The sequence below is a fragment of the Rhinolophus ferrumequinum genome, chromosome 5, assembly GCF_004115265.2.
Source record: "Rhinolophus ferrumequinum isolate MPI-CBG mRhiFer1 chromosome 5, mRhiFer1_v1.p, whole genome shotgun sequence".
Taxonomy (NCBI): domain Eukaryota; kingdom Metazoa; phylum Chordata; class Mammalia; order Chiroptera; family Rhinolophidae; genus Rhinolophus; species Rhinolophus ferrumequinum.
Genome location: NC_046288.1, coordinates 81,785,678 through 81,812,130, shown reverse-complemented (window position 1 = coordinate 81,812,130; position 26,453 = coordinate 81,785,678). Strand labels below are relative to the sequence as shown.

Genomic DNA, 26,453 nt, shown 5'->3' with positions numbered 1-26,453 from the left:
TGTGGGCACATGTGCATGCTTGTATGGGTTTGTGCGTGTGTGTGTATATGGGTGCCTGTGTGCACGTGTACAGGGGTTTTGGGGGGGTGAAGTGAGAGAGAGAGTAGCTACTCCACACTGCCTCCTACCTCCTTTGTGGTGACAATTGCTCTCTCCATCTTACAGCTCTGTATTCAGACTCAGCAAACAACTACAGGTCCCACTCCTCCCACAGGTACCTGAGTGATTGAGTCAGAGGTCGGGTCTGAAAGTCATATTGTCTGACTATTTTCCCACTCTATTATGAGGCACCCTGGTTAGCACACTGCATATCTGAGATCTTTTACCTACAGGGGAATTACCAGCAGTCAGCAGAGGGAAGAGACTAAATATAGGTTGTCCTATCCATAAAAATAAACAAAAATAAACTGGGCATTTAGTAGTTCAAAAGCTCCTTGTTTCTACTTGAGAACTTTCTAAAAATGTATTTATCTATTCTAAATCTGCTACATTCCAAACATATTTGAGGTATATGAAAAAAAGGTCTCTTACACACACATGCTATATATATCTATATATATATATTTAAAGAGAGAGAGAGACAGAGAGAGAGAGACAGAGAGAGAGAGCGCTATATATATAGCAGGTGCATGTATGAAACTTATTACCATTTTGCGGATGAGGAAACTTTAGCTAAGTTATATATATGTCACGTGTTATATATAATTATATATATAATATATCATGCACACACACTGGCCATTCAGAGCCAACTTCTTCCTGTGATAGTTGGACAATTTGATTTTCTAAGTGGCATAGCCAGAATTTCTGAGCCTTTTAGTAACACTCTCAGAAAAGAAACGATCTCTAAGCTCAGGTGAACCTATAAACAGGACACCTGAGCCACAGGGATTTTGACAATGGGATTATGACTATCAAAGTGAGAGTCAAGTCCCTGCTTTTCATTTTATAGGTAAGGAGTCCCCGAGATGACCTGCCCAAGGTTACATAGAGAATCCAGGCCTAGAACTTGCAGCTCCCGAATTCCGGCTCTGTACTCTGCCTGCTATACTGCGGTCTCCCTGGCATGTGGTCTTAACATAAACCAATAGCAATGTTTTTGGCCTCCTAAAGAAGAAAGCCCCCCTTCCCCCAAATCTACCCTGCAGTGAAAACCCACTGGCCACCAACGCCAGAATCAGCTGACATACAGGGTACATACAGCACAGGATCAACTCATTCATCTCTTCTATTCAGTAGAAGAGTCAAAAGGAATTACACAGGCCATGGAGTCAGGAATCCCCTTTCCGGTTTTGACTTCAAAGTGGCTTAACCTCTCGTAGCCTTGGTTTCCTCATCTGTGAAACAGTAATAATTCCAACCCACCGCAAATGGTTACGTATCAATAAGCACTGGCCAACAGAAATATAATGTAACCCACATATGCCCTTTTTTTCACTCATCAAACAAGTATTTAGTGAATGTAGCCACGTCGCTAACGTTTTAGCTAAAGCATGAGATGAATTCCCCATTTTCACCAATGCTTTCTCCCCTCCATAACGCCAACCACAGCGCCTTCTCCACAGCAGTTATACAGCAGGGGAGTTGCATAAATAAAAGTGTAACACACAGTTTTACTACAGGCTCAGAAAACGTCAAGCCTTCACAGGCAATCAGAAGATGTGCATGAAAGTAAGTGACGGTAACTCCTCCCAAAGGTAACAGCAGCCACTATTTATTTAGACGTCTCTGGCGCTCAGTCAAATCATGTATTATTATTACTTTTATCATAAATGTTAAAATGACCCACATATGCACTTTAACATTTTCCAGGAGCCACACTAAAAAAAACCCCAATATTTTATGTCACCTACTACATCCAAAATGTCATCACTCCAACACATAAGTCACTACATAAAATAATAGGATATTTTACATTTTTTGTATGAAGCCCTCAAAATCTGGAATATATTAATTTACTCTTATAGCACATCTCAAGGCTGCATGCGGCTGGTGGCAAGTAAGGTGAGCAGCACAGAGATAGAGAGCACTGAGCAGAGTTTTAATTCTTAACCTGAACGCTGTTGGAGTGTGGAAAACACTCTCGTACAAGCAAGTCCCCCTACTCTGCTCACAAATCAGGAGCTTCCTAAACAGGAGAAGGACCAGGAGGCAAACCTGAACTTGCAGGCAGCACAGAGATGAATTCCTCACTCTCTCTCTGGAAGCAAACCAGGTAACACTGAGCAAATGGAACCTTCTGAACGTCTGGAGTCCTGAGCCAGCAAGGTCGCGGACAGAGTACGGGGCAGCCATGTCCCTCGCCAGAAGCAAGGATGGCGGCTGCCATCTGTGTCACTTGCTTGCTACAGAGCAGACGCTAGGCTGCCAACTTTGCTCATATGGCCCCTGTGATGCTCCCTGAGAGTCCCCAAGAGAACTGATAGCATCACAAGAACGTGAGGCTTAAGAGAAAGGAAGTGGTTTATCCAGAAAGTTCAAGGCAGAACCAGGATTCAAACTCAGTCTGGGCAGGCAAAGCCTGGCTTCCCGCTTGACTCCTTGGCGATGCCCAGTTAGTGTACCAGTCGGTACTGGACTTCTTGCTGTGAGCCGCTGGTCCTACTGACCCTTCATGCCTGGCACTGGTTCTTTGACGAGGGGCAGGATGTCTTTGAAAGCCCCAGACTTGCTAAGATGAGCAAACCGAACCTCTCCTTCCCTTTGTAGATGGGTTAAGGAGCCCCACAGAGAGATCCAGGCCCCTCTCTGTTTATTCCCCTTTATCAGGGAGGCTGTTTTCAGTTTGCTCTGATAAACAAGCCTTGAGTTTCAAGAACTCAAAAGACCAGTCTTTCCCATCAGCAACACTAGGCGTCCCGGGGCCCCACCGTGAAGATGTAGACTACATGCCAGGAAGGGAAGACACAAGGGAGGGGCCGTGGGATTTTCCAGGTGGAGGTTCCTTTGCACTTGGAATAAATCCAAACTCCTTTCCAGGTCCAGAAGGCCCCTGGCATGGGACCCGCCTTTCTGCTAGCCTCACTGACCTTTCTGTTCCTTTGGACACGCCCAGCTCATGCCAGCTCTGGGCCTTGGCTGCTCCCGCCCTCTTTCCTGGATGCCAGGCCTCAGGCTTTCAGAGGCTGGCTTTTTCTCGTTATTCAGATTTTATTTCAAGCACTGGCTTTCCTTGAAACAGGAGCCCGCCCGCTCCATTTTAATCACTTTCTTTCACATCATCCCGTTTTACATTCCTCATATATTCTCCAAAGTTATATTTGCTTGTTGCTGACAATGTCAATTCAGAGCCCCCACACCAGTATCCTGTCTCTCTCTGCTGCACCCCCCAGAGCCTGGCATGATTTCTTGGACAAAGTAGGAGCTAGAGATCCTATTTGCGGAGTGGACTTGTCGAATGTATAACAGTTGGGAGGTAGACAAATGGCTGAAGGTACTGAGAAAGAATTTTAATTCAATAGAAAGACAAACTCAACAGTTTGTCTGTGAAAAAGAGCGCCTCAAAATGTAGTTTTCCATCTCTGGAGAGTCAGGCAGAAACCAGATGTTGAAAAGGGGGGGCTCAAAATTTCTCAGGGTAATAGGACAAGGTCACCTGAGAGTCTAGCAAGTATTTTAATTAAAAAAGGAGGGGAGACAGGGAAATAACCCTTCAAAAATATTTTAATTTTCTCCATAAGTCTTATTACATGTACGTGCTTCACAGCATGACCTAGATTTCAAGTGTAATTACCTACACTCTGTTCTCCCAGTCCGACCAATGCAACAGATTCATGGATACAATGAGATAACTAGAATATTTTGCAAGGGAGCAATTTAGTGCATCAGGAACAGTGGTGTCTGTGATCCAGCTGCAGGACACCTTCCCCGCCCTTCAACGCAAGATAGCGACACCGCTAGCACAGGCAACCATGTCCACTAGGAGACCAGGGATGATCAAAGCACTGGCCCGCAAGTCCCTGAAGAGCTTTAATAAAAGTGTTGGAAAGGAAAAGATTACTTACTGAGCTCCCACTGTGTGTCGGGTGCTAAGCACTTGTGCTTAGCGTAAATTATCCCCTCTAATACTTACAATACTCACAGGTGGTTATTCTCATTGTATTTTATGTGTGTGTGTGTGTGTGTGTGTGTGTGTGTGTATTTAAGAAATGAAAACATGGTATGCAGTAGTGGAAAAGCAAAGAAGCTTTTGCAATTGGCCAGGTCCAGCCTAGGATTCTTAGAGATAACTGACCTCAGATAAGCCTCTTACCTGACTGGCCTCAATGTGCCCTTCTGCAAAATGGGCTAAAATCCACTTTTTACGGATGCCATCATGATTACATAAGATTACCCACGCCAGATATACAGCTCAATGCCTGGCACATAGTAGCCATTCAACAAATGTTAACCGTTTGCCTTTCTCCCCATGACAAATATGGAAACACGCTTTCCAGGTTAAATGACCTTCTGAAGGTCACAGTCCCAGGAAGTTTGAAAGCTAAAATTCCATAGGCCATCTCTAAAGTGCGCTGTGCTTCTCTCCTTGGACTGGTGCTGCCCCCCATGGGCAGTGAGGAGTGCACCCCAGGCAGGGAGGGCTCACACAAGAGCGTGATAAGCGAGCAGAAAGGATGAGGGCCATTGCACTGCAATACAGGAATGGCTTCTCTCCCAGCTTCCCAGGGAGCTGAGTGATTTAATTTTCTGGAATGCGCTGAAACCTGGGTAAACACAGTTTGAACAACACAGCTGTCATTTCCGCACCCAACTACCAACTTCTCAGCAATCAACAGTATAAGATCGTTTGTTCATCTTTAGGAGTCAAGCATGTCTTCACGTTCATCTTTGCACAACGACTTAAGCGCACTTTGCAGTGGTGTCAGATTTCCCTCCTGGCAGGTCCTCTTGGAAACCAAGAAAGGAAATAGATTGAGCTTGAGCCTGGCAGTCTAAGAAAGGACAGGGATGTCTCAAGACTCACATAAATATTTATTGTCTTGAAATTGCCCACACACGACACTCGTCAACAAATGCTGACATTCGCTTTTGTTTGGATGTACTTATGGTAATCACTATGGGTTGGAAGGAGGTGGAAAGAGTTCAGGGTGGAGAGGACCCAAGGTCAATCCACAAGATGTTGTTGGTTCCCTGGGCCTCATTCACTGTCTGGGGCAAGGAAATGTAATCGGCCCCATTTCCCCTTGGAAAAGAGGAGGACTCTGAACGCTCTCTCTTCCAGCTACTCCAGCATTCCAGGCCGCCTTCCATCCACAGCTACGCGGGGAAGTTCCTTATTTATAAAAGGCTGGATACTGAACATAGCTTTCCAGGATTGAAGGAAGGAGGTACCTGGGCAAGCCAGGGAGGGCTGCAGGTGTGGTGACAAGCGCAGGGACTTGCGGCCAGAAGAAATATATCGCCATGTTGATTCTGAGCCTCTGAGTACTACATGATACAACGGGGATGAAAAATGCAGCCTGTCCCATAGGTAGTCTGAAGTCAACCCACACAGCATTCTTCCCCAAATCAGGTGAGAGATTAGGTAGACGGTAGACGTATCAGGATCAGGAGCTGCAGGTTGGAGGTGGGAGGTGACGAAAGCTTCCCTCCCAGGACCTCTGACTTCCCAGTTACAATCACCCAGGCTAGTGCTTTCCAAACTCAGACGTGGACACCATGCACACCGCTCGCCCGGGCACTGACTTCAAAATGTAGATTCTGACCCAGGAGGTCCCGGCGAGGCCTGCGTGTCTGTGTTTCTAAGAAGCTCCCAGGGAAACTGGCGGTGTGCCCTCAGCCCTTGGAAGGCCAGAACCTGTGAGCTGCAACGTCTGTGCCCAGTGGGATTTGGACTCTGACTGCCTTGGCCTTGAGCCTGCGTGACCAATGTTCTTTCCGTGTTTGTTTCTTACTGTTGTCTGGGCAGTTGGTTTTTAACTCCAGGATGAAAACAATTGTAGTAGACAAAATAGAGAGGGATCAGTCTGGCCACAGAGGTGGTATTATCTGCAGAAAGGGATGGAAGGGAGATGCTAAGATTCACAGAGGATTTATAGCTGAAAACCCGGGCCCAAATCTCAGCTCTACACTTCAAATCCCCCAGACAGCAGTGACACTGGGGGCCTTCTGTGGAATGCACTGGCCCTACACACTGAGTGTGAAGGTTCAATACCATAGTCTCCGTGGAAGCTGAAGGTGTTATTACCATGTTGCCTGGCCCATGGCAAGTCCTCAAATCAGGGAGCTATTTTCGTCCCTTAAAAAGTAAGGCTGTGCGGTATAAATGGGACGCAGCGATGATCAGTAGCCAAACACATTTGATCCACAGTACTGTGGCTACTCAACCAGACAGAGGCTGAAGGAAGAAAGGACAGAGAAAGGATGGTGGCGGAGTGCAAGGGTCCGGGTTCTCGGGTTGTGCAGGGGCATGCAGTGGGTCCCTCGTGACCGCCCCTGCATGAATGACGGGCAGCCCCGTGTGTGCGGGCCCCCGTGAGGGAAGGGGGAGGGGCTACTTCTCCTAACGTGTTTAATCTGCGCTGCTGTGCACAGAAGGCAGTGGTGACCTAAATAAATCCTTCATTAGAAGCAGAGACGCCCCTGCACAGGCAGCGCAGGGCGGAGCTCCGTGACAGGAGGGTGGACGGGGCCTCTCTTATTACTGAGTGGAAAAGGGGGCTGTGCTTGCAGACAGGAGCCGGCTGCCTCCGTGCCTTCCAGTGTGCGTGGATTCAGTCCCTGCTCCCAGTGTACCCCAAGCTCCCCATAGGTGCCATCTGATTATGGGGGCCTCCTGGCTGGGGTGGACAGTTGACAGCACCTCATGGGAGGTGAGCACCCATAAATCCCATGCATTCCCCACAATTGGTCAGGAAAGACACACGGGGCATCAGAGACCAAAGGGCCGTCCACCATCATCTTGCCCTGTCTTGACCCCTACAGAAGGGGGAACTGAGGTAGACAGAGAATAGGAACCCCAAGTTCAAGTAGCAGGGTTTGCTGAGTTGAATGGGAAACTGAGGTCTCCTGATGCCCACCCCACTGAACCCTAAACACATGAAAATCAGTGCTTCTTTTGTGTTGGGGTAGAAAACAGTAACTAGTTTGCAGCTGAAAATAAATATGTACAAACCAAAGGGAATCCTTCCCCTGCATGGGCAATGGTGGAGGGAGGAGTCATCTCACTTCTTAAGCCAGCCTGTGAGGAACAAAGGTTTGTGATCTTCCAAATTCGTATATTCAATGCCCAGTGTGATGGCACTTGGAGGTGGGCACTTTGGGAGGTGCTTAGTGTTCGATGAGGTCATGTGAGTCCCCATGATGGGACGACTGTCCTTCTCAGAATAGGAAGACAGAGCAGAGCGCGCTCTGCCTCGGGAACATACAAGGAGATGGCAACCATCTGCAAGCCAGGAGAAAGTTTCTAGCAGGAAATGAATCCATTGGCACCTTGATCTTGGACTTCCCAGACTCCAGAACTGTGAAAAATAAATGTTGGCTGTTGTTTAAGCCACCCAGTTTGTGGTATTTTGTTACAGCTGCTTGACCAGGCTAATACATAGGCCTTATAAGAAATAGTAACGAAAAGGGATTTGCCTGGATTGCATCTGCTACGTAAGTCTTTCCAGGGGTGTATCTCTACCCCGGATCCTGGCAGGTGACGTCAACACATGCAGTTGGTTTGCCAGTGGGGACTGCAGTCAGTGGCCGTGGACGTTGTCTGTCTAAAGAGCCAGCTGCTGCCAACTTTGCAGACATTGTTAGAGACGAGGGTCCAGTGTGGTCTGATCTTTGGCTTTTTCAAGATTTGACCATGGATATTTAAGTGAAAACTCCTGATTTTTATGAATGTAATAATTGGATATCCGTTGCCATGTAAGGTAAACTTGAGGGGTAAAAAGACTGGAGGGCAAGTCTGCACAGACTGATGTGTAAGGTCCACACTTTGCCCACAGGTGATCACTTCAATTTTTACAAGTTGATGATTCTAAGATTGCACTGAGTTCCTGGGGTTGCAGAAATAATCTGGTCACTATCCCTGGGGGCACTCTGTGAAGTCGAAGACACACATGGGAGAGAACCGACCCTCATGTTTATGGTTAGCACAGATGCAGCCACAGCTGCAGGAGAGCCCAGGGGAGAGAGAGGGAGCTGGTAGAGGAGCACAGAGGGCCTGGGGTGATTCTCTGGAACAGGCCATCCATGTTTGCGCATAATGTGGGAGGAGACTTGGGGTCTTTGGGGCAGGAAGTCCCAGAGGGGCGTACATGCTGGTAGAGTTTGCAGCAGGAGAAGGGCTGTGCGGGTGTGGAGATTTGGCACTGGAGTATAGTCTATGGGACACTGCAGAGCACATGAGGCTGCACGGGCCAGCAGGGACAGGACGTGGGGTTCAGGTACACAGTAGCCTCTCTGAATGGCTGCTATCAAAAAATCAACCAGTAACAAGTGCTGGCAGGATGTGGAGAAAAGGGAACCGTCACACAGTGTTGATGGGATTGTTAATTGGTGCAGCCACTGTGGAAAATAACATGGAGATTACTCAAAAAATTAAAAATAGATCTACTACACAAACCAGCTATACCACTTCTGGGTATCTATCCGAAGAAAGCAAAAAACTGATTTGAAAAGAAATGTGCATGCATCCCTGTGTTCATTGTGGCATTATTTACAATAGCCAAGATATGGAAGCAACCTAAGTGCCCATCCATAGACGACTGGATAGAGAAGATGTGGTACATTTATACAATGGAATATGACTCTGCCATAAGAAAGAATGGAATCTTCCCATTTGCGAGAACATGGAGGGATCTAGATGGTATTATGCTAAGTGAAATAAGTCAGACAAAGACAGATACCATCTGATCTCACTTATATGTGGAATCTGAAAAAACAAAACACATGAATAAACGAAATAAAACAAAAACAGACCCATAGATACAGAGAACAAACCGATGATTGTCAAAGGGGAGGGGCACGGGGGATGGCTGAAAAGAAAAAAAAAAAAAGAAAAAGAAACACAGCGGAGGGAAAGGACCCATAGCAATGGGATGAAGCATAAAACTACTGAACTTGAATCCCAGCCTCAACACTTACAGGCTCCAAATTGGGGCAAGTCAATGGAAAATCGTGGAACCGCTGCTCGGGTTTGGCCCAAGAGCATGTTTTCGCTTTTCCTTTTGGTTATGCATGTCCTTGGTTTAACCTGATCATTTAAAAACAGACATTTAAGTAAGCACTTAGCACTGACACGCAGCGTGAAACACACCAGGGGTGGGACAGTGACTAACACGGCCCTGCCTGCAGGGAGCTGACAGGAAACAGGCATGGAAACAATTCGGTGCCATGGCTGGTTTTGATTTCACATTGCCCATATTTTTTCCTTTTCTGAATTAAACTGTCACTGTTCATGTGACAGCACCGGGAAAAGCAGCAGCTTTTCCCCACCCCACACACATACACACCTGAGGGTGAGTTCCTTAGTCCCTTACTTGAAAAAATTTAAAAACACTAAGTTGAAGATTCCTTTATTCTTTAGCTCCAGGTTCTACAAAATGAATTAGTATTTCACTTCTCCCTGATTTGACCTTTACCTTATCTATAAAGGATTTACTTTAAACAGGGAGTGCCCGCCTCATTGTCTCACGTCTTAAAATCTTTAAATGCTCCTAAATCTGTTCAGAATAACATCTGGATCCTTCACATGACACAACCTTCTCTGTGATCCCTTGTTAGCTCATGTTATAACTGCAGTATAAATATATACTTCAGATTAAATATATTACTATATGTTGAGCGACATCATCTCCAACCTGATCATTCATTCTTTGTGAGTGCTGATGCCAAATGATTTATATTTTATACTTTTACAATATTATTTATTTATTATTACTTAAAATATTTGAAACAACCAGGCAGCAGGCGGCCACATTCAGGAATCACCAAGATGAATAACAAGAACTCAGTGGGGGGCTGGTTAAGAACATGAATTTGGATCCTGGCTCCATCTCTTATTCAGTCTAGCAAGTCATGTGACCTCTGTGTGCCTTGTTTTCTCATCTAAAATGTAGGGATGGTTATAGTACCAACTTCATAGGATTGTCATGAGAATTAAAGGAGATATGACTATACGAGGTGCTAAAAAGAAGGCCTGGCATATAGAAAACACCAAATGTCATCATCACTGTTGGATCTCCGTCTTTTGTTGTAGCATTCAGGTAACCCATACCGCTAACACAAATCATTTCAGTATACGCAATGCATCTCCACAGTCTTCTTTGCTAGGAAGGGCCAATGCACAAGAGTGAACAGGTGGCTAAGCTGGGAGACGGGAGCTGGGGTCTAGTCCCGAGTCCTGCCCTGACTTCTGTGTGACCTTGGCCAAGATGCAGAAATGCTCTAAGCTTCCTTTACACAGGGAAACAACTGCATCATACATTCTAACCTCACTTGCCCTCTTATATCTAAAATGTGAAGGCTTTAAAGAATTAAGAAACACACTTATCTGTCATGGCAAGATACCATTATCCAAAATCCCAAACAAAACCATTACTGTGAAAAGTAAACCATAAAGTTTTTTCACTTGTGCCAGCATCAGTCTAACATTTCATGGGTAAAAGGTAGGAGCATATATCGCATCTCTACACAGCTGAGGTCTTTCTGACGAGGGGAAATAAAACACCTTCTATAGGAAAGGCAGTTCCTTTGAGTCAGGACTCCCAACTGCACTTTCTACTCTGGTTCTATTAAGGTTGTATCCAGCATTCATTCAATGAATATTAATGGAACCTAGGACCTGATTAAGAAATAGACCGGCTAGATTAGGGAAAAATCTATTAAAGATGCTGAGTCATCCCCGGAACAAAACAAGAAGAAGACACACAGCTTTTTGCACAAAGCTTCTCAGTTAACAGTAACATACACAATTAGAAGATGACTTTCAGTCTGGGGTGGGGGCAGAGAGGTTGCATGTGGTGGGATACGAGTGACTTCCTCTTGCCTGACCTGAAAGGGTCCGCTTAATGACCTTCTAGGCTGGATGGAGGCAGTTTGCTCTAGGGTTTTTGCTTGATTCAGTGAGGTATGTAAGTTTGGGAGTAGAATTGCTCAAAACAACAGAGAAGGACTGAGCACTGCCCCAGGGGACCAGCTTCTTGATTCTTAAAAAGCATAACACTCTCCCTAAATAAATGAAGACACAGGCTTTAAAAACTAGTAGGATGTCTTTAAAGACTAGTAGGCAGATTCTCAGTCTGCTCGGAGTACCCACAATTCAGCCAAGACCTAAATAGATTTGCTGTGTATCAAGCACTGGGAAATTGGAGGGAAAACACTGGCATTCTGTCCCCTCCCTCAAACATCTCAGGTATACAGGTATACAGGTATACATCTCAGGTATACAGGGGTGCAGCGTGTATTGGGATGGCAAATGAAGTGGGGGAGGCTAAAAAAATGTGATGACTGAACTGGAGTTAGGGTTGTGAGAGAGTAAGGGAAGGCTGCTTATTGGCAGGGCAGAAAGATTCATAGGTAATACATACACGTATATCCGTCCATACATCACAATGTACATACACCATACAAAACTATTTTGGTCATATTAACATGTCAAGAGACAAGAAGAATTGTAACAGAGCTATATTTAGAAACAATTTGTGTTTGAAAATCGAAGAAAAGTGGTATGGGAATGAGTTATTATGTCCCCAAAACTGTATTTCTTCCTCCAACTCGGAGTGAACAAGAGGGAAAAAGCAAAGGCATTGGGCGAGGAAGTGAAGGGCAAACAAGTCTGCATATCATTTTCTGCATTGCTATTTCTTTTGTGGTATCAGTTGGATCGGGATGGGACCTTAGTCGAGTTCACGTATGTAGGACCCTTTCCAGTTCCTCCAGAAAGGAAACTGTCGCATAAAACGTGTGGGTGCGCACGTGTCTGGGTGTGCACATGTGTGATAGCTCTGATGATGAAGGAAGTTTTCAAGACTTCCTGCTACTCTCATACCCTCTCAAGGTCACTAACACACTAATGAAGCTCTCACACACCTTGAGGTCCTGCAATTTGTCAGCTCCTATCATGCTTCCATGATGATGAGCTTCCTGAGGTATAAAGAATAAAACTGACTGCAGTTGCACTGTTTTTGTCCTTTGACAACTACCGTCACTCCCCCAGCAGCTGGTGTGAACACGCAGCTGGGCTTTGTACTCCAGACTGGTCCCAGACCTACACCGGCCGGCTCATTAGTGTCCAGCATGCCACGGAAAAGGAGTAGGTTTGGCCAACGAATGATGCTTCAAGTTAAATGAGGCTTTGAAGACGGCGCTGAGATTTCTGGGTCGGCTTTCCATAATTTTCCTTCAAATGCTTAGCTTTATAGGGAGAAAGATGTTGAGTACTGTGAGTCATTACATTGAATTCCAAGATCTCTTCTTGTAATTATTCACCCCTCAGACACCACCCAGGAGTATATGTCATTCGCCCAGGGCACAGATACCAGGCCGCCTGTGTGCCGGTCCTCTGCCAGCACCATCCAGAGATGCAGGAAGAAGACGGCCCCCTGACAGCCTCCACGGAGCCTACTGTGGAAGGGGCAAGGTGGATGTGGAAGCAAATACTTCCTGCCTGATGAGGTGAAGGAGGCTATGGAATAGACACTATTTTAGCAACTTAAACAAGGCCAGAAGAGGAAGTTAACGACATACTTCACGGAGAAGACACTTGAGAAACATTCAGAGGTCTGGTGAGGACAAAAGCCAAGTTCAACACTCTTCACTGAAGTCCAGCCAAATATAGTATATAAACAGGAAAACAGAGAAATAAATGGAATGCTGTGGGGAGATTAAAGCAAGTGAGTTCAGATCTCCAGGAGTTTAAACCTTGGCTTAGTTACTTGCCCATAGAAAAGTTGCTTTCTGCTCTGAGCCTCAGTTTCCCCATCCAAAGAAAGAGAATGCTTCCTACCATGTTGAGTGGCTGTAGGAATTAATTAAATAGTACAAGAAAAAACAACAACAAAAAAACCTCAGCCCTCCTGACACAATAGGAGCTCCAGCAACCTGATTATATTATCTTTAAGAGAAAAATAAAAGGACAGTAACAGCAATGATTTAGATTTCATAACAACTAGCCTGCTTAAATAATTGTGATAAGAAAAAAACGGCACCATTCCAAAAATTGATGAGTAAGAAAAAAAGCATTCTTCATAGAAAACAGAACATTTTGAGTATCAGAGTTATGCAGAGAGCTAGATGACAAATAAAAAAAAGAAAGAAAGAAAGAAAAAAGAAAGCAGAATGCACAGCACAAAGTGGCTCTGAATCGAGTATTTTCAGAAGACAACTCTTATGCGATAATTAGCCTTTGTACCATCGTTAGCAGAGGATCATAAAGAACTATTCAAGTACAAAAAGGCAGCAGGTGAAAGCAATTCTGAACACACGGGACTGCTTAACTCAGCAGGGCCTGGTGGCCTGTGGAACCAGAATCCCAACACATGGCTGCACGCCAAGCAGAGCCCTTCCGCTGCTTCAGCTAGAATCTGAGTGGCGAAGAGCAGGGCCCGGGGACCAGAAGCAGCCAAGGCAGGCTCCACCTCTGAGATGACCAGTACAGCCATGTCCCCGGCTGGCACAAGGGCCTGCGGGGTGGGGGAAAACTGGTGCGCACAGGGCCGCCACGAGTTTGGGAAGCACAGAGTGCCAGGTGGCTTTGACTTGACCAGAGGACATTTTCTCAGGTCCCTTTCACTCTTTTGTGGGGTGACAGAGGACACCTGCCCATCTGAGCTCAAGAAACCTGGAACAAAAAATCATCCTCCTTCCATCAAAAACTGGTATTTCTATTTATAATAATGGTAGTTTCACTTCCCAGCTCCCAGGACGGGAGACCCTCCGCCCCTCTCACCACCTAAATCCACATTTCACTGGGCAGCCGTGCTCTAATATCCTGAATCAGGCCCAGGGAAGCTCCCGGAGCAGTGGTTTGTCCTACTTTCTGGGGAGTTGTTTCCTGAGGGACGTAGCCAAGCCAGCAAACAACCCCAACAATGTCACCTGTGCAGTAAGGAGCGATTTAGGACACATACGGGAGCAGCGTCTCACCCCGCCAGGCTGGGCTCAGCTGAGCCACACACACACATCACAGTGCCTTCTCCCCTTGGCTGCCTGTCCCACATAGTTGGTGGCAGGACTCTGCTCACTCGAGTCCCTCAGAGACCCAGAAAGACAGAACCGAACACCTGCTGTCTTGGATAGTGCAGGTCACCAGGCCAGAGGGGAAGAGAGAATGCACAAAGCAGAAGTGGCTCTTACAGCTCCAGGCCACATGGGCCACACTTTCAGTTTCACAGCCCACAGCAAGTCACAGGGCCAGGCTGTCCTTCACATCAGAAGGAAAGTACCACCCTGTTACTGCCCGGAAGAGAGAGATCCATGGCGCCGCCGCACGCACAAGCATCTATTATGGAATGGGAGGAGGTAGACTGGGAGAGCATCCCAGAAAGCCCTGAAAGAATGACACAGTCTAAACCTGGTGAGAAAGGAAACAGGGTGGCAGGGATTCAAGGCGGAGGGAACCGCATGTGCACAGGGTGGCAATGTCCACATTGCTGGTTTATCTGAGGAACACTGGGCGGCGGTCGTGAGGTCAGACCATGACGTGTGTGTACAGAACAGAGGATGGGGATGGAAAGATGAGAATGTGGCTGCCAGCCCGAAGGACCTGAAAAACCAAACAGCCAAAGAAGAGCCAGCTTTGAGCACCCCCACGTGTTAAATGCTCTGTATGCCCCACCACATTTAATCCTATGAAACAGAGAACACCGGGGTCCTTAGTTTATTTCATTCAACAATTATTTCTTGGGTGCCAACTGCTCGCCAGGCATTCTTCAGGTTTGATCCAGGTTTGGGCACTCTAGACTCGGTCCCCATCCTCCTACAATGTAACCTACCACAACAGATTAAACATTAAATTAATAAGTGTATAAAATACGTAACTAAAAACCATGAAGAGTACATGAGGTTTTCTGAGATCTGAAGTGACTTATCTGGGCCTAGATCTATTCCTGCACTTAATGCTAATTCTGGAAATAATGGAGATCCGTGGGACATCTGCATCGGGGGACAGGGCAGAGACCTGATTATGTTTTGCAAAGTTTGCTCAGGTCAGGGGGAGAGATTAACATAGAGAAATATTGCAGATTGCAAATGACTGCAAAAGTCACAAAGCTGGGGAAGGGAAAAAAAAAAAAAAGCAAAACCAGAAGAATGCCCGAGTTGGAGTTCAGCTGAAGACAGCAATCAAAGAGACCATAAGTAGCGGACGGGATCAATCACCACCTGCAGTAGTGAAACGTGTGGAAATAGTTCCTTAAAGGCAAGAGAAATCAATTCAGGGTGACTGTATTAAGCATCTTCTTTCACTGTTTCAACTACCCGTGTGCCTCAGTTTCCTCTTCTGTAGTTTTGGGCTGTGGGCATGTGACCACATTTTGGGCTAACGGGGCCCACAACGGGAATGTGGTGCAGGCTTTTGAGAAAGATTTCCTTTCCTGATTAAAGAAAAAAGAGACCCTGACCTAACTTAGAGCAGAGAGAAGGGAGGCTGCATGGGTCGCCAGGGCCCTCTCACCACCTGGACGGGGATCAGCCAGGTGGGCCGGGAGGGCTGGATGATGATACCTCAATGGCAGTCTTGATCTGCTTTTCAAACAAAATCAGGCTCATCAGGAAGAAACGCTAATGATTACCACTAAGTGCCCTGTTACAGACACGTACTCAGTCCCAGGCTCTCAAACAGGCGTTTGATATACATTATACAATGCGATTCTCACTGTAAATGTTCACAAGGAAGTATAATTCCATTTAACAGGTAAATCCACCAAGGTCCGGAAAAACAAAATCACCGCCCCCACGTCAAATACCTCAAATAATACAGTGCCTTTCAGAGCAGGGCACATTCTCTGTGCTGAGTCACCAGGAACTGCAAACTGTCCTGGTCCCAAGGATGCTCCAGCCTGGAAGGAAGGCTGCGGCAGTGGAGCCATCCCCCCACAAACGGTGGGTTCCTGTGTGTGAAGATGGGGCATAGAGACAGGGGGGAGGTGAGCACTGCACAGGGAGGAGTCGGGGCAGAAGAGTTGGCACCCCGAAACTCTCTGTAGTAAGAGCCGAGGATCAATAAATGGAAATTTAAAACCAAATCAAAAGAAACAAACCCCTGGAAGTAGGAGGAGGAGGTAGGGCACCATAGCCCATCCCTCCACAAGATGGCACTCGGTTCCCTCGTCTTCAGTTTTTATCTGTGATTTTGTGCCATTCAAGAACACTGTCTATATCACATTCCATATTCTTTCAGATGCACCATTACTGTCTTTGTGTCCTTCCTTCAAGGTCATGGGCATTGAGTTGGGTTCCGGAGAAGCCATGGCAAAGGGAGAGGGTGTGGCATATACCTAAATGACTGCATCGGGATTTAACCAGGGACTCTGGGAGAGTATCCTGCTACAGAATGTCACAGGATGGTCACGCTCTTCAAATCCTTCGGCCTGCTTGTAAGTTTTCCTGCTCTGTCTTCTTTTCTGTTTTCTTCTCTTCCCTGGTTCTCTCCATCTCTCCTTTTCTCTCTCTGTACTTTCTCTGTGTCTTTCCCTACCAGCTCCTGCCATATCTTTTCTATATTGCCACTTCTAATCTGTTGGCCCAGAAAATGAAATCATAAGGTGTGCTTGAATTATATGATGTAGGACTCAAGAAACAAAGGGCAAAAGACTCAGACGCCCTCCCAGGAATATGACACATGAGATTCAGGCTATGGTCTCTGAGACATGACTTTGAGTTTGTAATCTAGAAGGCTGCATTGCTTTCTTTAGTAATCTTATTAATAGGATCTTTTTTTTTTTTTAATGCTGACTATGAGGGAGGCATTGTGTAAATGCTTGACATAACTTATTTGGTTTAATGTGCATTAGGCAGTCCTCTGTTATAATTTTAATTATGCCCATGTTGCAGGTGTGGAAACTGAGGCTCAGTGGTGAGAAGCAACTCACCTCCTCCTGCCTGGCTGAGAAGTAGCAAAGTGGACTCTCTGGCTGGTTAAGCCTGCATGCTAACCATTAGGTAGTTTCACCTTATTTCTGGTCCATATTCTGTACAAATACACTGCTAGAAGTAGCTCACATTAAGCGAGGAGTTAGTAATATTATATGCAACAGAAACTAGTTACTTTGGCATGACCTATATCTCACTATTGAAGAAAGTGTAAAACCCTGCTTTGGAAAGTCCACATGCAACAAAGGCCTTATTAATTTAGTTCCTCACCAGGTTATTACCTGAAATAGAAATGGGACATTTTCACAGCCATCCTCGGAACAACACACTCCAGCCGTCTGAGGGGAGGTCTGGGACGCAGTTTATAACCGGAGGTCATCTCTGTGGGAGGAGGGAGTCTGAAAGGCTCTCTAACAGTTTTGCTGGCTTGGGAGGAGGGAGCCATTGCAGGTGTGAGTTTTCAGAGCACAAGGTGCCCCTTCAGTGTACTCAGTGGAGCCTTGTGTGAGCCGGGTCTTTCCAAGCCCAGCCCTACAGTAAGGAGCTCCGAGATCCACTGGTGTTGAATAAGGCGCACTGTTAGCGGGCTGACCACTGACTTGGTGGCCTCCTGGGTTTGAAATACCTTCCTCCCAAAGGGTGTTAGGAATAATCTCTGCATGCCTTTGCAACATGGGAGAGAATGTGGCTCACTTATTAAATGCACTGGTCCACAATTCTTTTGCTTCTTTCAGCAAAGGAGCAAGCTTGCCTCAGTTTGATCCGTTACTTTGCTCAGCCAAGCAAACCACCCTTCCTTTGCTCTGTGTACCACACCCTGGCTAAGTCATTTCACCTTCAAGATTACTGGACTCTCCCTTCTCTAACTTCCTAGATTTCTAGAACTTTCACCCAAGTAATTGCTCAGAACTGTCACCACAAAAATAGGGATGTTTAATAAAATATAGGACTTCCAGTTAAATTTAAATTTCAGAGAAACAAATACATTTTTGATATTTAGTGTCTGGGATATACCTATATTAAAATAGTCTATGTTGTTTATCTGAAATTCAGATTTAACTTGGTGTCCTGTATTTTTATTTGGTAAATCCAGCAACTCCACACAAGAAGAAAACAAAGTTTTTTGAGCATCATGCTAGGCATTTTATACTGGCAAGTTCCTTTAATCCTCATTAGAATGTAGAAAAAAACCTGAGGCCCAGAAAAATTGTCTATTTCTCAGGACGCTACAATCAGTAAGCAGGAGATCAGAAATTCAAACAGATGTGACTTCAAAAGCCTTGCTCTTTCCACCACAAGAATAACTCCAAAATCTAATCCCGGAAATCTGTAATTGACACCTTCTCCTTCCTTCCTATCCAGGACGCTGGGGAAAATCTGGTTTAAGATGTAATTTAAGCAAAGTGCGAGCCAGTTTTGCAGAGCAGGCGCCCAGCCACTTCCCTCCGTGCCACTGAAGCATTTATTTTTCTGAGCACGGCTAGGCGAGCTTGGCTTTTCAGTTCAGCTGCGTCTGCAATCACCTTTCTCCGTCTGTATTTTAACTCCTGATACAGGACTCTGATTTACTCTCCTAAACTAGAGAGTGAGGATATTTACATAAAACCACCTACTGCGCAGTGAACCTCATCTGCAGGAATTCTAGGGGAAATTCAACAAGACCCAAAATGCATCCCAGAAAGTGCTGAAATGGACATTCTTGATGAACAAAAGGAGACAGACGTAAATGTTTTCAATCTAAATATATTCCTTTGCTTATACAAAATGTGGGCCACTCAGCCCTCCAGGGACGTATGAATTCTCCACCTTGAACCATCGCTCCGTGCAGGTGGAGAATCAGGCCAGGGACCCCACCCTGCGCCTGCGCCTCCATTCTTAGGGTCTAAGCAATGGTGCTCACTTCCAGACCTCAGTGTCCTTAAAGGTAAAATGAAGATGCAAAAAGCTCCCATCTTCCTTGAAGGACTGGGTACAGGAGAAAAGGACACAGTGGGTATGATTGCACAACATAAAAGTGAGGAATTATTATTTTCATTCTTTTTGTTGCACCCATGTTTCCCTTTACATGTATACTCTTCTTTAATTGGTTGCATTCTTTTCATAGCAGAGTGCATTTGCACGGCCCAAGATCTACTTAGGGAAGGGTTTGTGGTAGTTAACCTGCCAGTTAATCACCTAGGCCTTCCACACTGGGAATCCTTAAAACAGGCAAGTGACTTCACGAGGAGGGCTTGGGGGCTGCACAGAGTTCGACTATGTGTGACCCTCCTTTTTTGGCTCTTCTTTCCTTGCCTCTCTCTTTCCTTAAATATTTCTCCCCCGTGAAGCCTTCCGACAGGCCCTCCAGGCAGAAATGCTGCCTCTTCTTTATTTTCTGAACAACTATTTGGCACCAGACCCAGCGTTCCAGAAACTGGTGGGAGAAGCACACATCTGCCTCCAAATGCCTTCTCTCTCTTAGGGCACACATTCTGATGGGGGAGTGAGAAATAGAAGGAGGGGAGCCCAGGAAGTAACAAGATGACTCTGGGTACTCATAGATGTTATTGCTACAAAACCACGGTGTGGAAGAAGAGAGTACTGCAATGGAAGAAAGAAATGGGAGATTGGAGGAGATGCCTTCTCAAGGGAAGGCCAGCCTAATGACACAGGCAGAGGACCAAACACGATGCATCTATCCCCTCGCATGGGAAAACGTGCCAATTTATCTGACTGCCGTACTACACTGTAAGTTCCCAAAGAACAAGAACTATTGTTTTCTTCTGCACAATTGCGCCCCACAGCACTCAATAGCAACGCTGGGGTAGATCTGAGACAAGGTGCATTAGAGTTTCAAGGGCACAAGGACATTTCACACACAGAACAGTTTTAAAATACTTGGTTTTTACAATACAAAAATGAAATTTTGTAGTACTACCCAACATCTTTGCCAGGCAAAGAAATTAAAGCTTCAAAAATTCTTCATTGAGGCTGGGGCTCCCAGCTTCAAGTGGGTCCAGCAGACTTCAACTGTTCCTGGCACATGTCAGATGCTCAATTAAAAAGATGCTGAATGTCAGAGTTCTGAGCATCAAGTCTCAACAATTAAAACATCCTTCCCACACTCCTTGCTCACTTTAATTATCTACTCTTTCGTGATCATGCATTCATGTCTACCATGCTGGTCTATAATTTCCTCGAGGACTGGCCCTCGACTGGTTTTTGCTCATTAATGTATTCTAGCACTTAATCTAGTACCTGGCACGTGGTGGGCACCCACTAACTGTGCTCAATCATCAGTTTCATTAAAATTAAGAGTGTGGTTTGTTAGGGGTTGGCCCACAATAGCAATACCCAGAATATAATCAAGGGTCCAAACTCCAACATCCATAAAGCTTTTATGTTGGACAATGAAACTTGACTTTGGTTATGTCGAACCACAGACTGAACTTGCAGATCCCTGGCTAGCTAGCGAAGGTTTTCTCCCGGCACCCGGACATTGCATGTGAGCTTCCTCTGACTTATCACGATCCTTGGCACACCACCATCTATCCCACGATAGAGTTTACTTATCTACGTCACTTTTAGCTGTCTCCTCCACTAGAAGACACGCACAGGGCTAGGGACTTCCATCTGCGGCACTCCGTGTCATGTCACTGTGTCCTGTCACAGCACCACTTCTTGGAACTCAGTAAATAGGCTAAAGGAATACCTGTGCACATTGTAACCACTCATGACGACCAGGGAAAGGAACACCACAAGCAAACATTCCGCACACGTGACGGTTTATTCACCGGGACGATGTCTACACGCGGCTCTAGATAGGCCCTTGCCTCAATACTCTGGGTAACTGGTATCACTGGCTGTCATAGTGCAGTCAATTTCTTTTCCCAGAGATCATGAACTGCAGACCCATGGGGCAGCGATGAGGCCTACCCACAGAAGTGTTTTGTTTGGCCCAGGTGGTATGATTTGCAAACGCTGAATTAGCTGCTGGCACTTAAAAGTCAGTAGATTCTATATAAAATTGTGAACTTACAGTCTATCTTGAAAAAGAAAAAAAGAAAAAAAAAAGCAAAAACACCCAGATCTCGCTAGACTGGGCCTGAGGTCCCATTGGCAACCCCTGCGCTAGGTCAGAGCTACAGGGCTCCCTGCATGAGGCACAGGCCCAGGGCCTGTTTCCAAGGCAGTCACTTGCCTGGCTACTGAACCCATTTGAGTTTGCGACCCCTGCTGGAAAGCCACCAAAAAACAGGCAACCTGGAGGGGGAAAAAAAAAAAAAGTAAAGAAAAGATGCCCACTGGGATCTATTTCTGTTATGTTCAGGCTATTCCTTGGAAGAATAATGGATTCATTTTTCTAGAACGCTCATGGTTCCACATAACTATTGACAAATTATGGCCCAGGAAGCATTATTCTAACGGCCTAAAAAAGCTATGAGCGTAATCCCCTGTGGGTAGAGGAATCTGAGAATGCTTCATGCCGGAGGCAGGCCCGGGGATGAATCGTGAGAGGCTGTGCACCAGCTGGTTACAGTTCAGACTAACTGGGAGAGAAAGGGGATTTACCTGGAGATTATGGGTTACCGCTAGGAACTGAGGAGAAGCTGAAAGGCCAGGCTTGGGACATGAGAAGGACTGACGGGAACCTAGGCAGCAGAGAACATGTCAGAATCATGCCATGGGAACTGCACCCCTGGGGCATCCTGGGACAACCATGCTGCTGCACAGGCCTCTTGCTTCATGACCCACGGTGATAAGTGAATACTCCACTGTCCTTGTGTCTTTTAGCTAGGTCTCAGGTGGGATCATCTATCATTGACTGAGCTTTAGTTCGATGCCCAGAGATATGGACAAGGAGAAGGAACTCCCCCCCTTAAAAAAAAAGGCCCTCCATGACAGAAAGGTTGTCCCGCAGCATAAGTAGGCTGTTTGGTTACTGGCTGCCTTTCAAAACGAAAGAGTCCACGTGGGTGAGGAGGATTCTAAGTGGTGTTGGGAGGGAGAGGGCCAGCACGGCAGAGTGGAATGAGAACAGAAGGACCTGAACTCCAATCAGGAATCCTTTGTACCTTCAGACAATTCATTAACTTTCCTCATCTGCATATTCCAACTCTTTAAAATAGAAAGGGTGCCATCTGCCTGTGCACAACATAGGGCTGTGAAGATTCAGTTCAATCATTCGTTCGTTATTTCAGAAACAATGATAAGCATCTATTAAGTGCCAGGCACTTAGGTATGTTCTGGGAACACATTTTGAACAGTGACAGAAATGCAAGAGAGAGCCGGTGCTTTATGCTGAGGACGGATTTCGACAAGGGAGACCCAGGTTGGCTCCTGAAACTATCATGTGTCACTTCTCCCCAACTGATACATGACCTGAAACTTTCCTTCTTTTTTGATTAACCAATTAGCAGGGCCCTTCCTCCAAAAATATATTGTCTTAAGGCATATGAAATGCATTAAGCTCAAAAGAAAAAAAAAATCAACGCTGAAATATTTAACTGCAAAAAGTTAACTCTAAAAACAAGAAACGGATGCTTCTGAGCAGTGAGGCCTGATGCTGGTGGATTTTAGGTGGAGTAATCACCAGGAGATCCGCTATATGAAATTCTCTCCCTCGTCAGATGTTCGGCCTATGTAATTCACACAGACGCCCACAGACTATAATGACAATTAACATTAAAATAGACAAAGTAAAATTTGCAGGAAAGGCACATTAAGTAACCTTGTACATTCTCATCAGTGTTTTAGAATTGCCAAAATGCTCTTCACATACACTTTCTCACTTTCTCATGATAATCTTTCATTTTCTATGTTGCAGAGGAAGAATAGGAGGCTCAGACCGGGGAAAATCATTTGTCCAGGGTGCTGGGGAAAGAAGCTGTCTCCACATCCAGCTAGCACTCTTGCCATTCCCCCACTGGAAAAGGGCAGCCAAGCTAGAAAGCACTGGGTCATTAGTGGGGTTTGAAGGAAGATATTTATGCCAGAGTGATGGGGAACAACCGGGTCTTTTCCAACACTAGCTGGAAAATGATGGCTTTCCACAATAGCTGGAAAGAGACTACATTTCCCACCCACCTCCAAGACTCTCATGCAAAGACACCGGTTTAAAGGTACACGCTGGAACGCGGTGTCTAAGCCCTGACCCTGAGACAGACTCAGTTCCATCAGGACATCGATGTATTTTACTGTCCCTCCCCTCAAAATCTAGCCTCAATAGAAAGAACATAACTCAGTCAGTACTCACGGCAGGTATGTGCCAGTGGGGGTGGAAGCTGTGGACTGGGAAAGGCAGTGCGCACTGACCACGCAATCTGACACCAGCCAGTCCATTTTCCTGGACTAGCCCCTTAATAGTCACTATCAACTTTTAATTCAAGGAAAGCTTCCACTTTGCTTTTCCTTTCCAAGAGCTCTGGGGACTTTTCCAGTAAGAGAATTTCTCCTTTTGACAACAAAAGCACAAGCCCCAACTATATTATAGAGCCCAGGTAAAAGGTTTCTGGATGTCTGCACTGTTCAAAGCGCTACTTTAGACCATAGGACGTGAAGTTTCATACTAGGGACACCAACAACTGAGCTAAGAGCCCTGCGTTTTTCCTGATCTCATTGTCAAGTTCAAAGTACCACTTTCTCACCAGTTTCCCAAGCAAAAGAGGGGAAAAAAAGCAAAGGGAAAAAACCTCCCATCTTAAAGCTACAGTACATTGCACACTAGGCAGCGTCCGCCTGGATCTGCAGCCGGGAAAAGGTTCAAGAAGCCTGACGAAGGGATCCTCATTGGATGCTACTGTCTTAATTGTTTCGAACTAAGAGTAGTCACAAAGTTGTCACCCTTGTCAAACTTGCCTGAGTTAGAGGGACCCACTGCCTCTGGGGAAAGGCTCCTTTCCAAGCTGATCTTTCTCTGCCTAGAGCTGGAGAAAACCTTATGTAACACAATGGTCCGTTTCAAGATGTTATTTCTGCAATCCTAGGGGAAGAAAACATCTAAGCACTGGAAATAGGAAGAGTAACTAGGGGATTTGCAGCTGAAGCATTCATCTCCTGGAATTTCACTAGGTCAGGCTTATTGCAATTGTTCCCAATTGTTACTGAAAAAGCAGAAAGCAAAATAAGAATTCCCAACGCTAGAAGATGGGCTATAGAAATGCAGGGAGGCAGAAGTTGGATTTCCCCCTCCTTTTTTTTTTTTTTTTAAGATGGAATTCCTGGAATTAACCCTTGAGTGGAAGTTGGTAATTGCGTTTCAAGAAAACAAGGTGAGATTTGCCTGCAAAGCGAGAACGCACGAGTGGGACCGAATGGATCCTGCGAGCGCACAGGCTGCTGCCACAGAAGCCGGCGGAGCACCGGCGCCCGGGTGCTGGGAACTCGTCCGGGGACTGGCTCCCCCGGCGAGCGGCGGGCGGCGCAGTCGAGCCGTAGGTCCTCAACTTTCCAGACCCCTGGCTTCGAGAGGAGGAGGGGGCGCTCTACGCTCCTGCTGGATCCCTCGGCTGCTCCCTGCTTCTGGGAGCTTCTGGGAGAGCAGCGCGAAGACAGTGGATTTGGACTTGCCTCTCCAGAATCCCCCCAAAAGCATCTTGGTACAAGTAATGGATAAAAATAGCCGGCGGATAACGCTGTGGGAGGAGCGAGACTCGCGCAAGGGAAGGCAAGGATACGACTGGTCCTGCAAAGTGGGGTGCCGAGGGGCGAGGGGGGAGAGAGGCAACCCTTCTCCGGAGAGAGGAGCCTGGGTATGCGAGGACGCCTGCGGGGTGGAATCGCACCCGGTGTAAGTAGGGTGTAAGACGCCCAGCGCCGCGACCACCGAGGAGCTGAGCACACCCTACACATCGCGCCCTGCATCCCGGCTCCGGATCCTGCCGCTTCTCCATCCCATCCAGGGCTCTGGAAGCCGGCGCTCCGGCTCCAGGGGCAGGTGGGGCCAGAAGAAGGAACAGCGACAGCGCGCGGTCTGCCTCCTGGCTCAGAAAGCGCACCTGGAGACGTCAGGCTCCTTGAGGGTGCCGCTTGTTCTGGGCTAGGGGTTACGGGCTGCCACCGCGGGTTGGCGCCCCGCCGCCCACACCCTCAACATCTGTCGCCACCCATGGCGCTCGAAATAGAAACAGAGGCAAAAATGAAAAAAGGTAAAAAGTAACAGGAAAAATCAGGACCGTGTAGAATTGGCTTTTGGGGAAAGAGGCTAATTACTGTTTGGCCTGTCGCCTCAATCTCTCAACCCGAGCATCCCCGCCCCTCGGAAGATGCCCCATCTCTTCTCTACTCCAACCAAATGCATAGGCAGATCACACCAAGGTTTCCCCAGCCTGTATGCTGCTTCGACCAAGTGACTTTTTGCTGACTGTATTCCCTCCCCAGTTCCCAGCCCAAGTGGTACCCAGGCTCCGCTGCGCGCTGCGCTCCTAACACCACGCACGGTCCTAGGGAGAAGCAGTAGGCAGGAGCGAACCTCCGACTCTGCTAGGGGGAAAAGAAATCCAGCCTACTAAGCGTCAGAAACCCGTATAACTGCCGGCCAGAAAAAGAAAAAAAAAAAAAAAAACAAGAAAAAAAAAACACCCAACAGTCTCGGGACTTGCAGAACCGAGGGGCCAAGGCAGGAGGCGAGGAGGATGGGAAAATCCCGGGTCTCTCCTTCCTTGTTCTACATCCACTCCACCTGCTCCAGCTCCGACTCACCTTGGGCTCCGCGCTGGTCTTAAGTCCGGGACGCCAGGTCCTGGCGCCTCGAACGCCCCACGTCTCGCCACTCCCGAGCCTGGCTGCCCCCGCCCCACACGCTCTGCACTCACCTGAGCTGCGCCGCGGTCCAGCGGGTCCGGCGTCCGAAGTCGGCTCTCGGGCTGGGCCATGGGCAGCGCCTCCGAACAACCGCAGCCGGCGGAGTGAGCTTCGGGACGTCCGGGGACAGGCGAGAGAGAAGGGGAGCGAGCAACCAAGGACCCGGCAGTGGTGGCGGCTCGTGGCTGCCCGCGCGCCAGGGACTTTGCAGGCGGGAGGCTCCGCGACGAGTCCCGCGGAGGGGAGGAGCAGGAGGAGGAGCAGGAGGAGGGGACGCAGGAGGCCGGGCCCTGAGGGAGAGCGCGTTGGGCAGAGGAGGATCGTGAGCGCCCACTGCTGCCCGGCCCGCTCTGGTGCCGCGCGGAGTCGAGCCCGCTAGGTGCCTGGCTAGCGGCTCTGCGATCGGTGCCGCCAGGCCCGGCCCGGCTCTCGGCTCCCGCTGACAGGTACAGGAAGAGTCTGTCTCGTCCACCCGGCGCGGCGGCTCCTCGGGTTTCAGTCCAAAGGGGGAGGGAACCCGCGCGGCTGGGAGGGTGGGGCCGGTTGTGGGATGCGTGACTGCCTTCGCTGCAAACCTGGGACAATCGGTGTACTCTCTCACCCCTGCTAGGAAAGGGCAGGTCCAAGCCCCGTGTCTGTCTTCCTTC

At 47.2% G+C, this 26,453-nt stretch overlaps 1 protein-coding gene across 1 annotated transcript in view; it reads right to left on the bottom strand.

Moving 5' to 3' along the window:
- Positions 1-26,031, bottom strand: part of HS3ST1 (heparan sulfate-glucosamine 3-sulfotransferase 1) — a 29,619-nt gene extending 3,588 nt beyond the window's left edge. The window contains exon 1 of the mRNA XM_033106779.1: positions 25,818-26,031. The gene's annotated coding sequence lies outside the window, so the exon portion shown is untranslated. The remainder of the gene's footprint in view (positions 1-25,817) is intronic.
- Between the last annotated feature and the right edge of the window lie 422 nt (positions 26,032-26,453).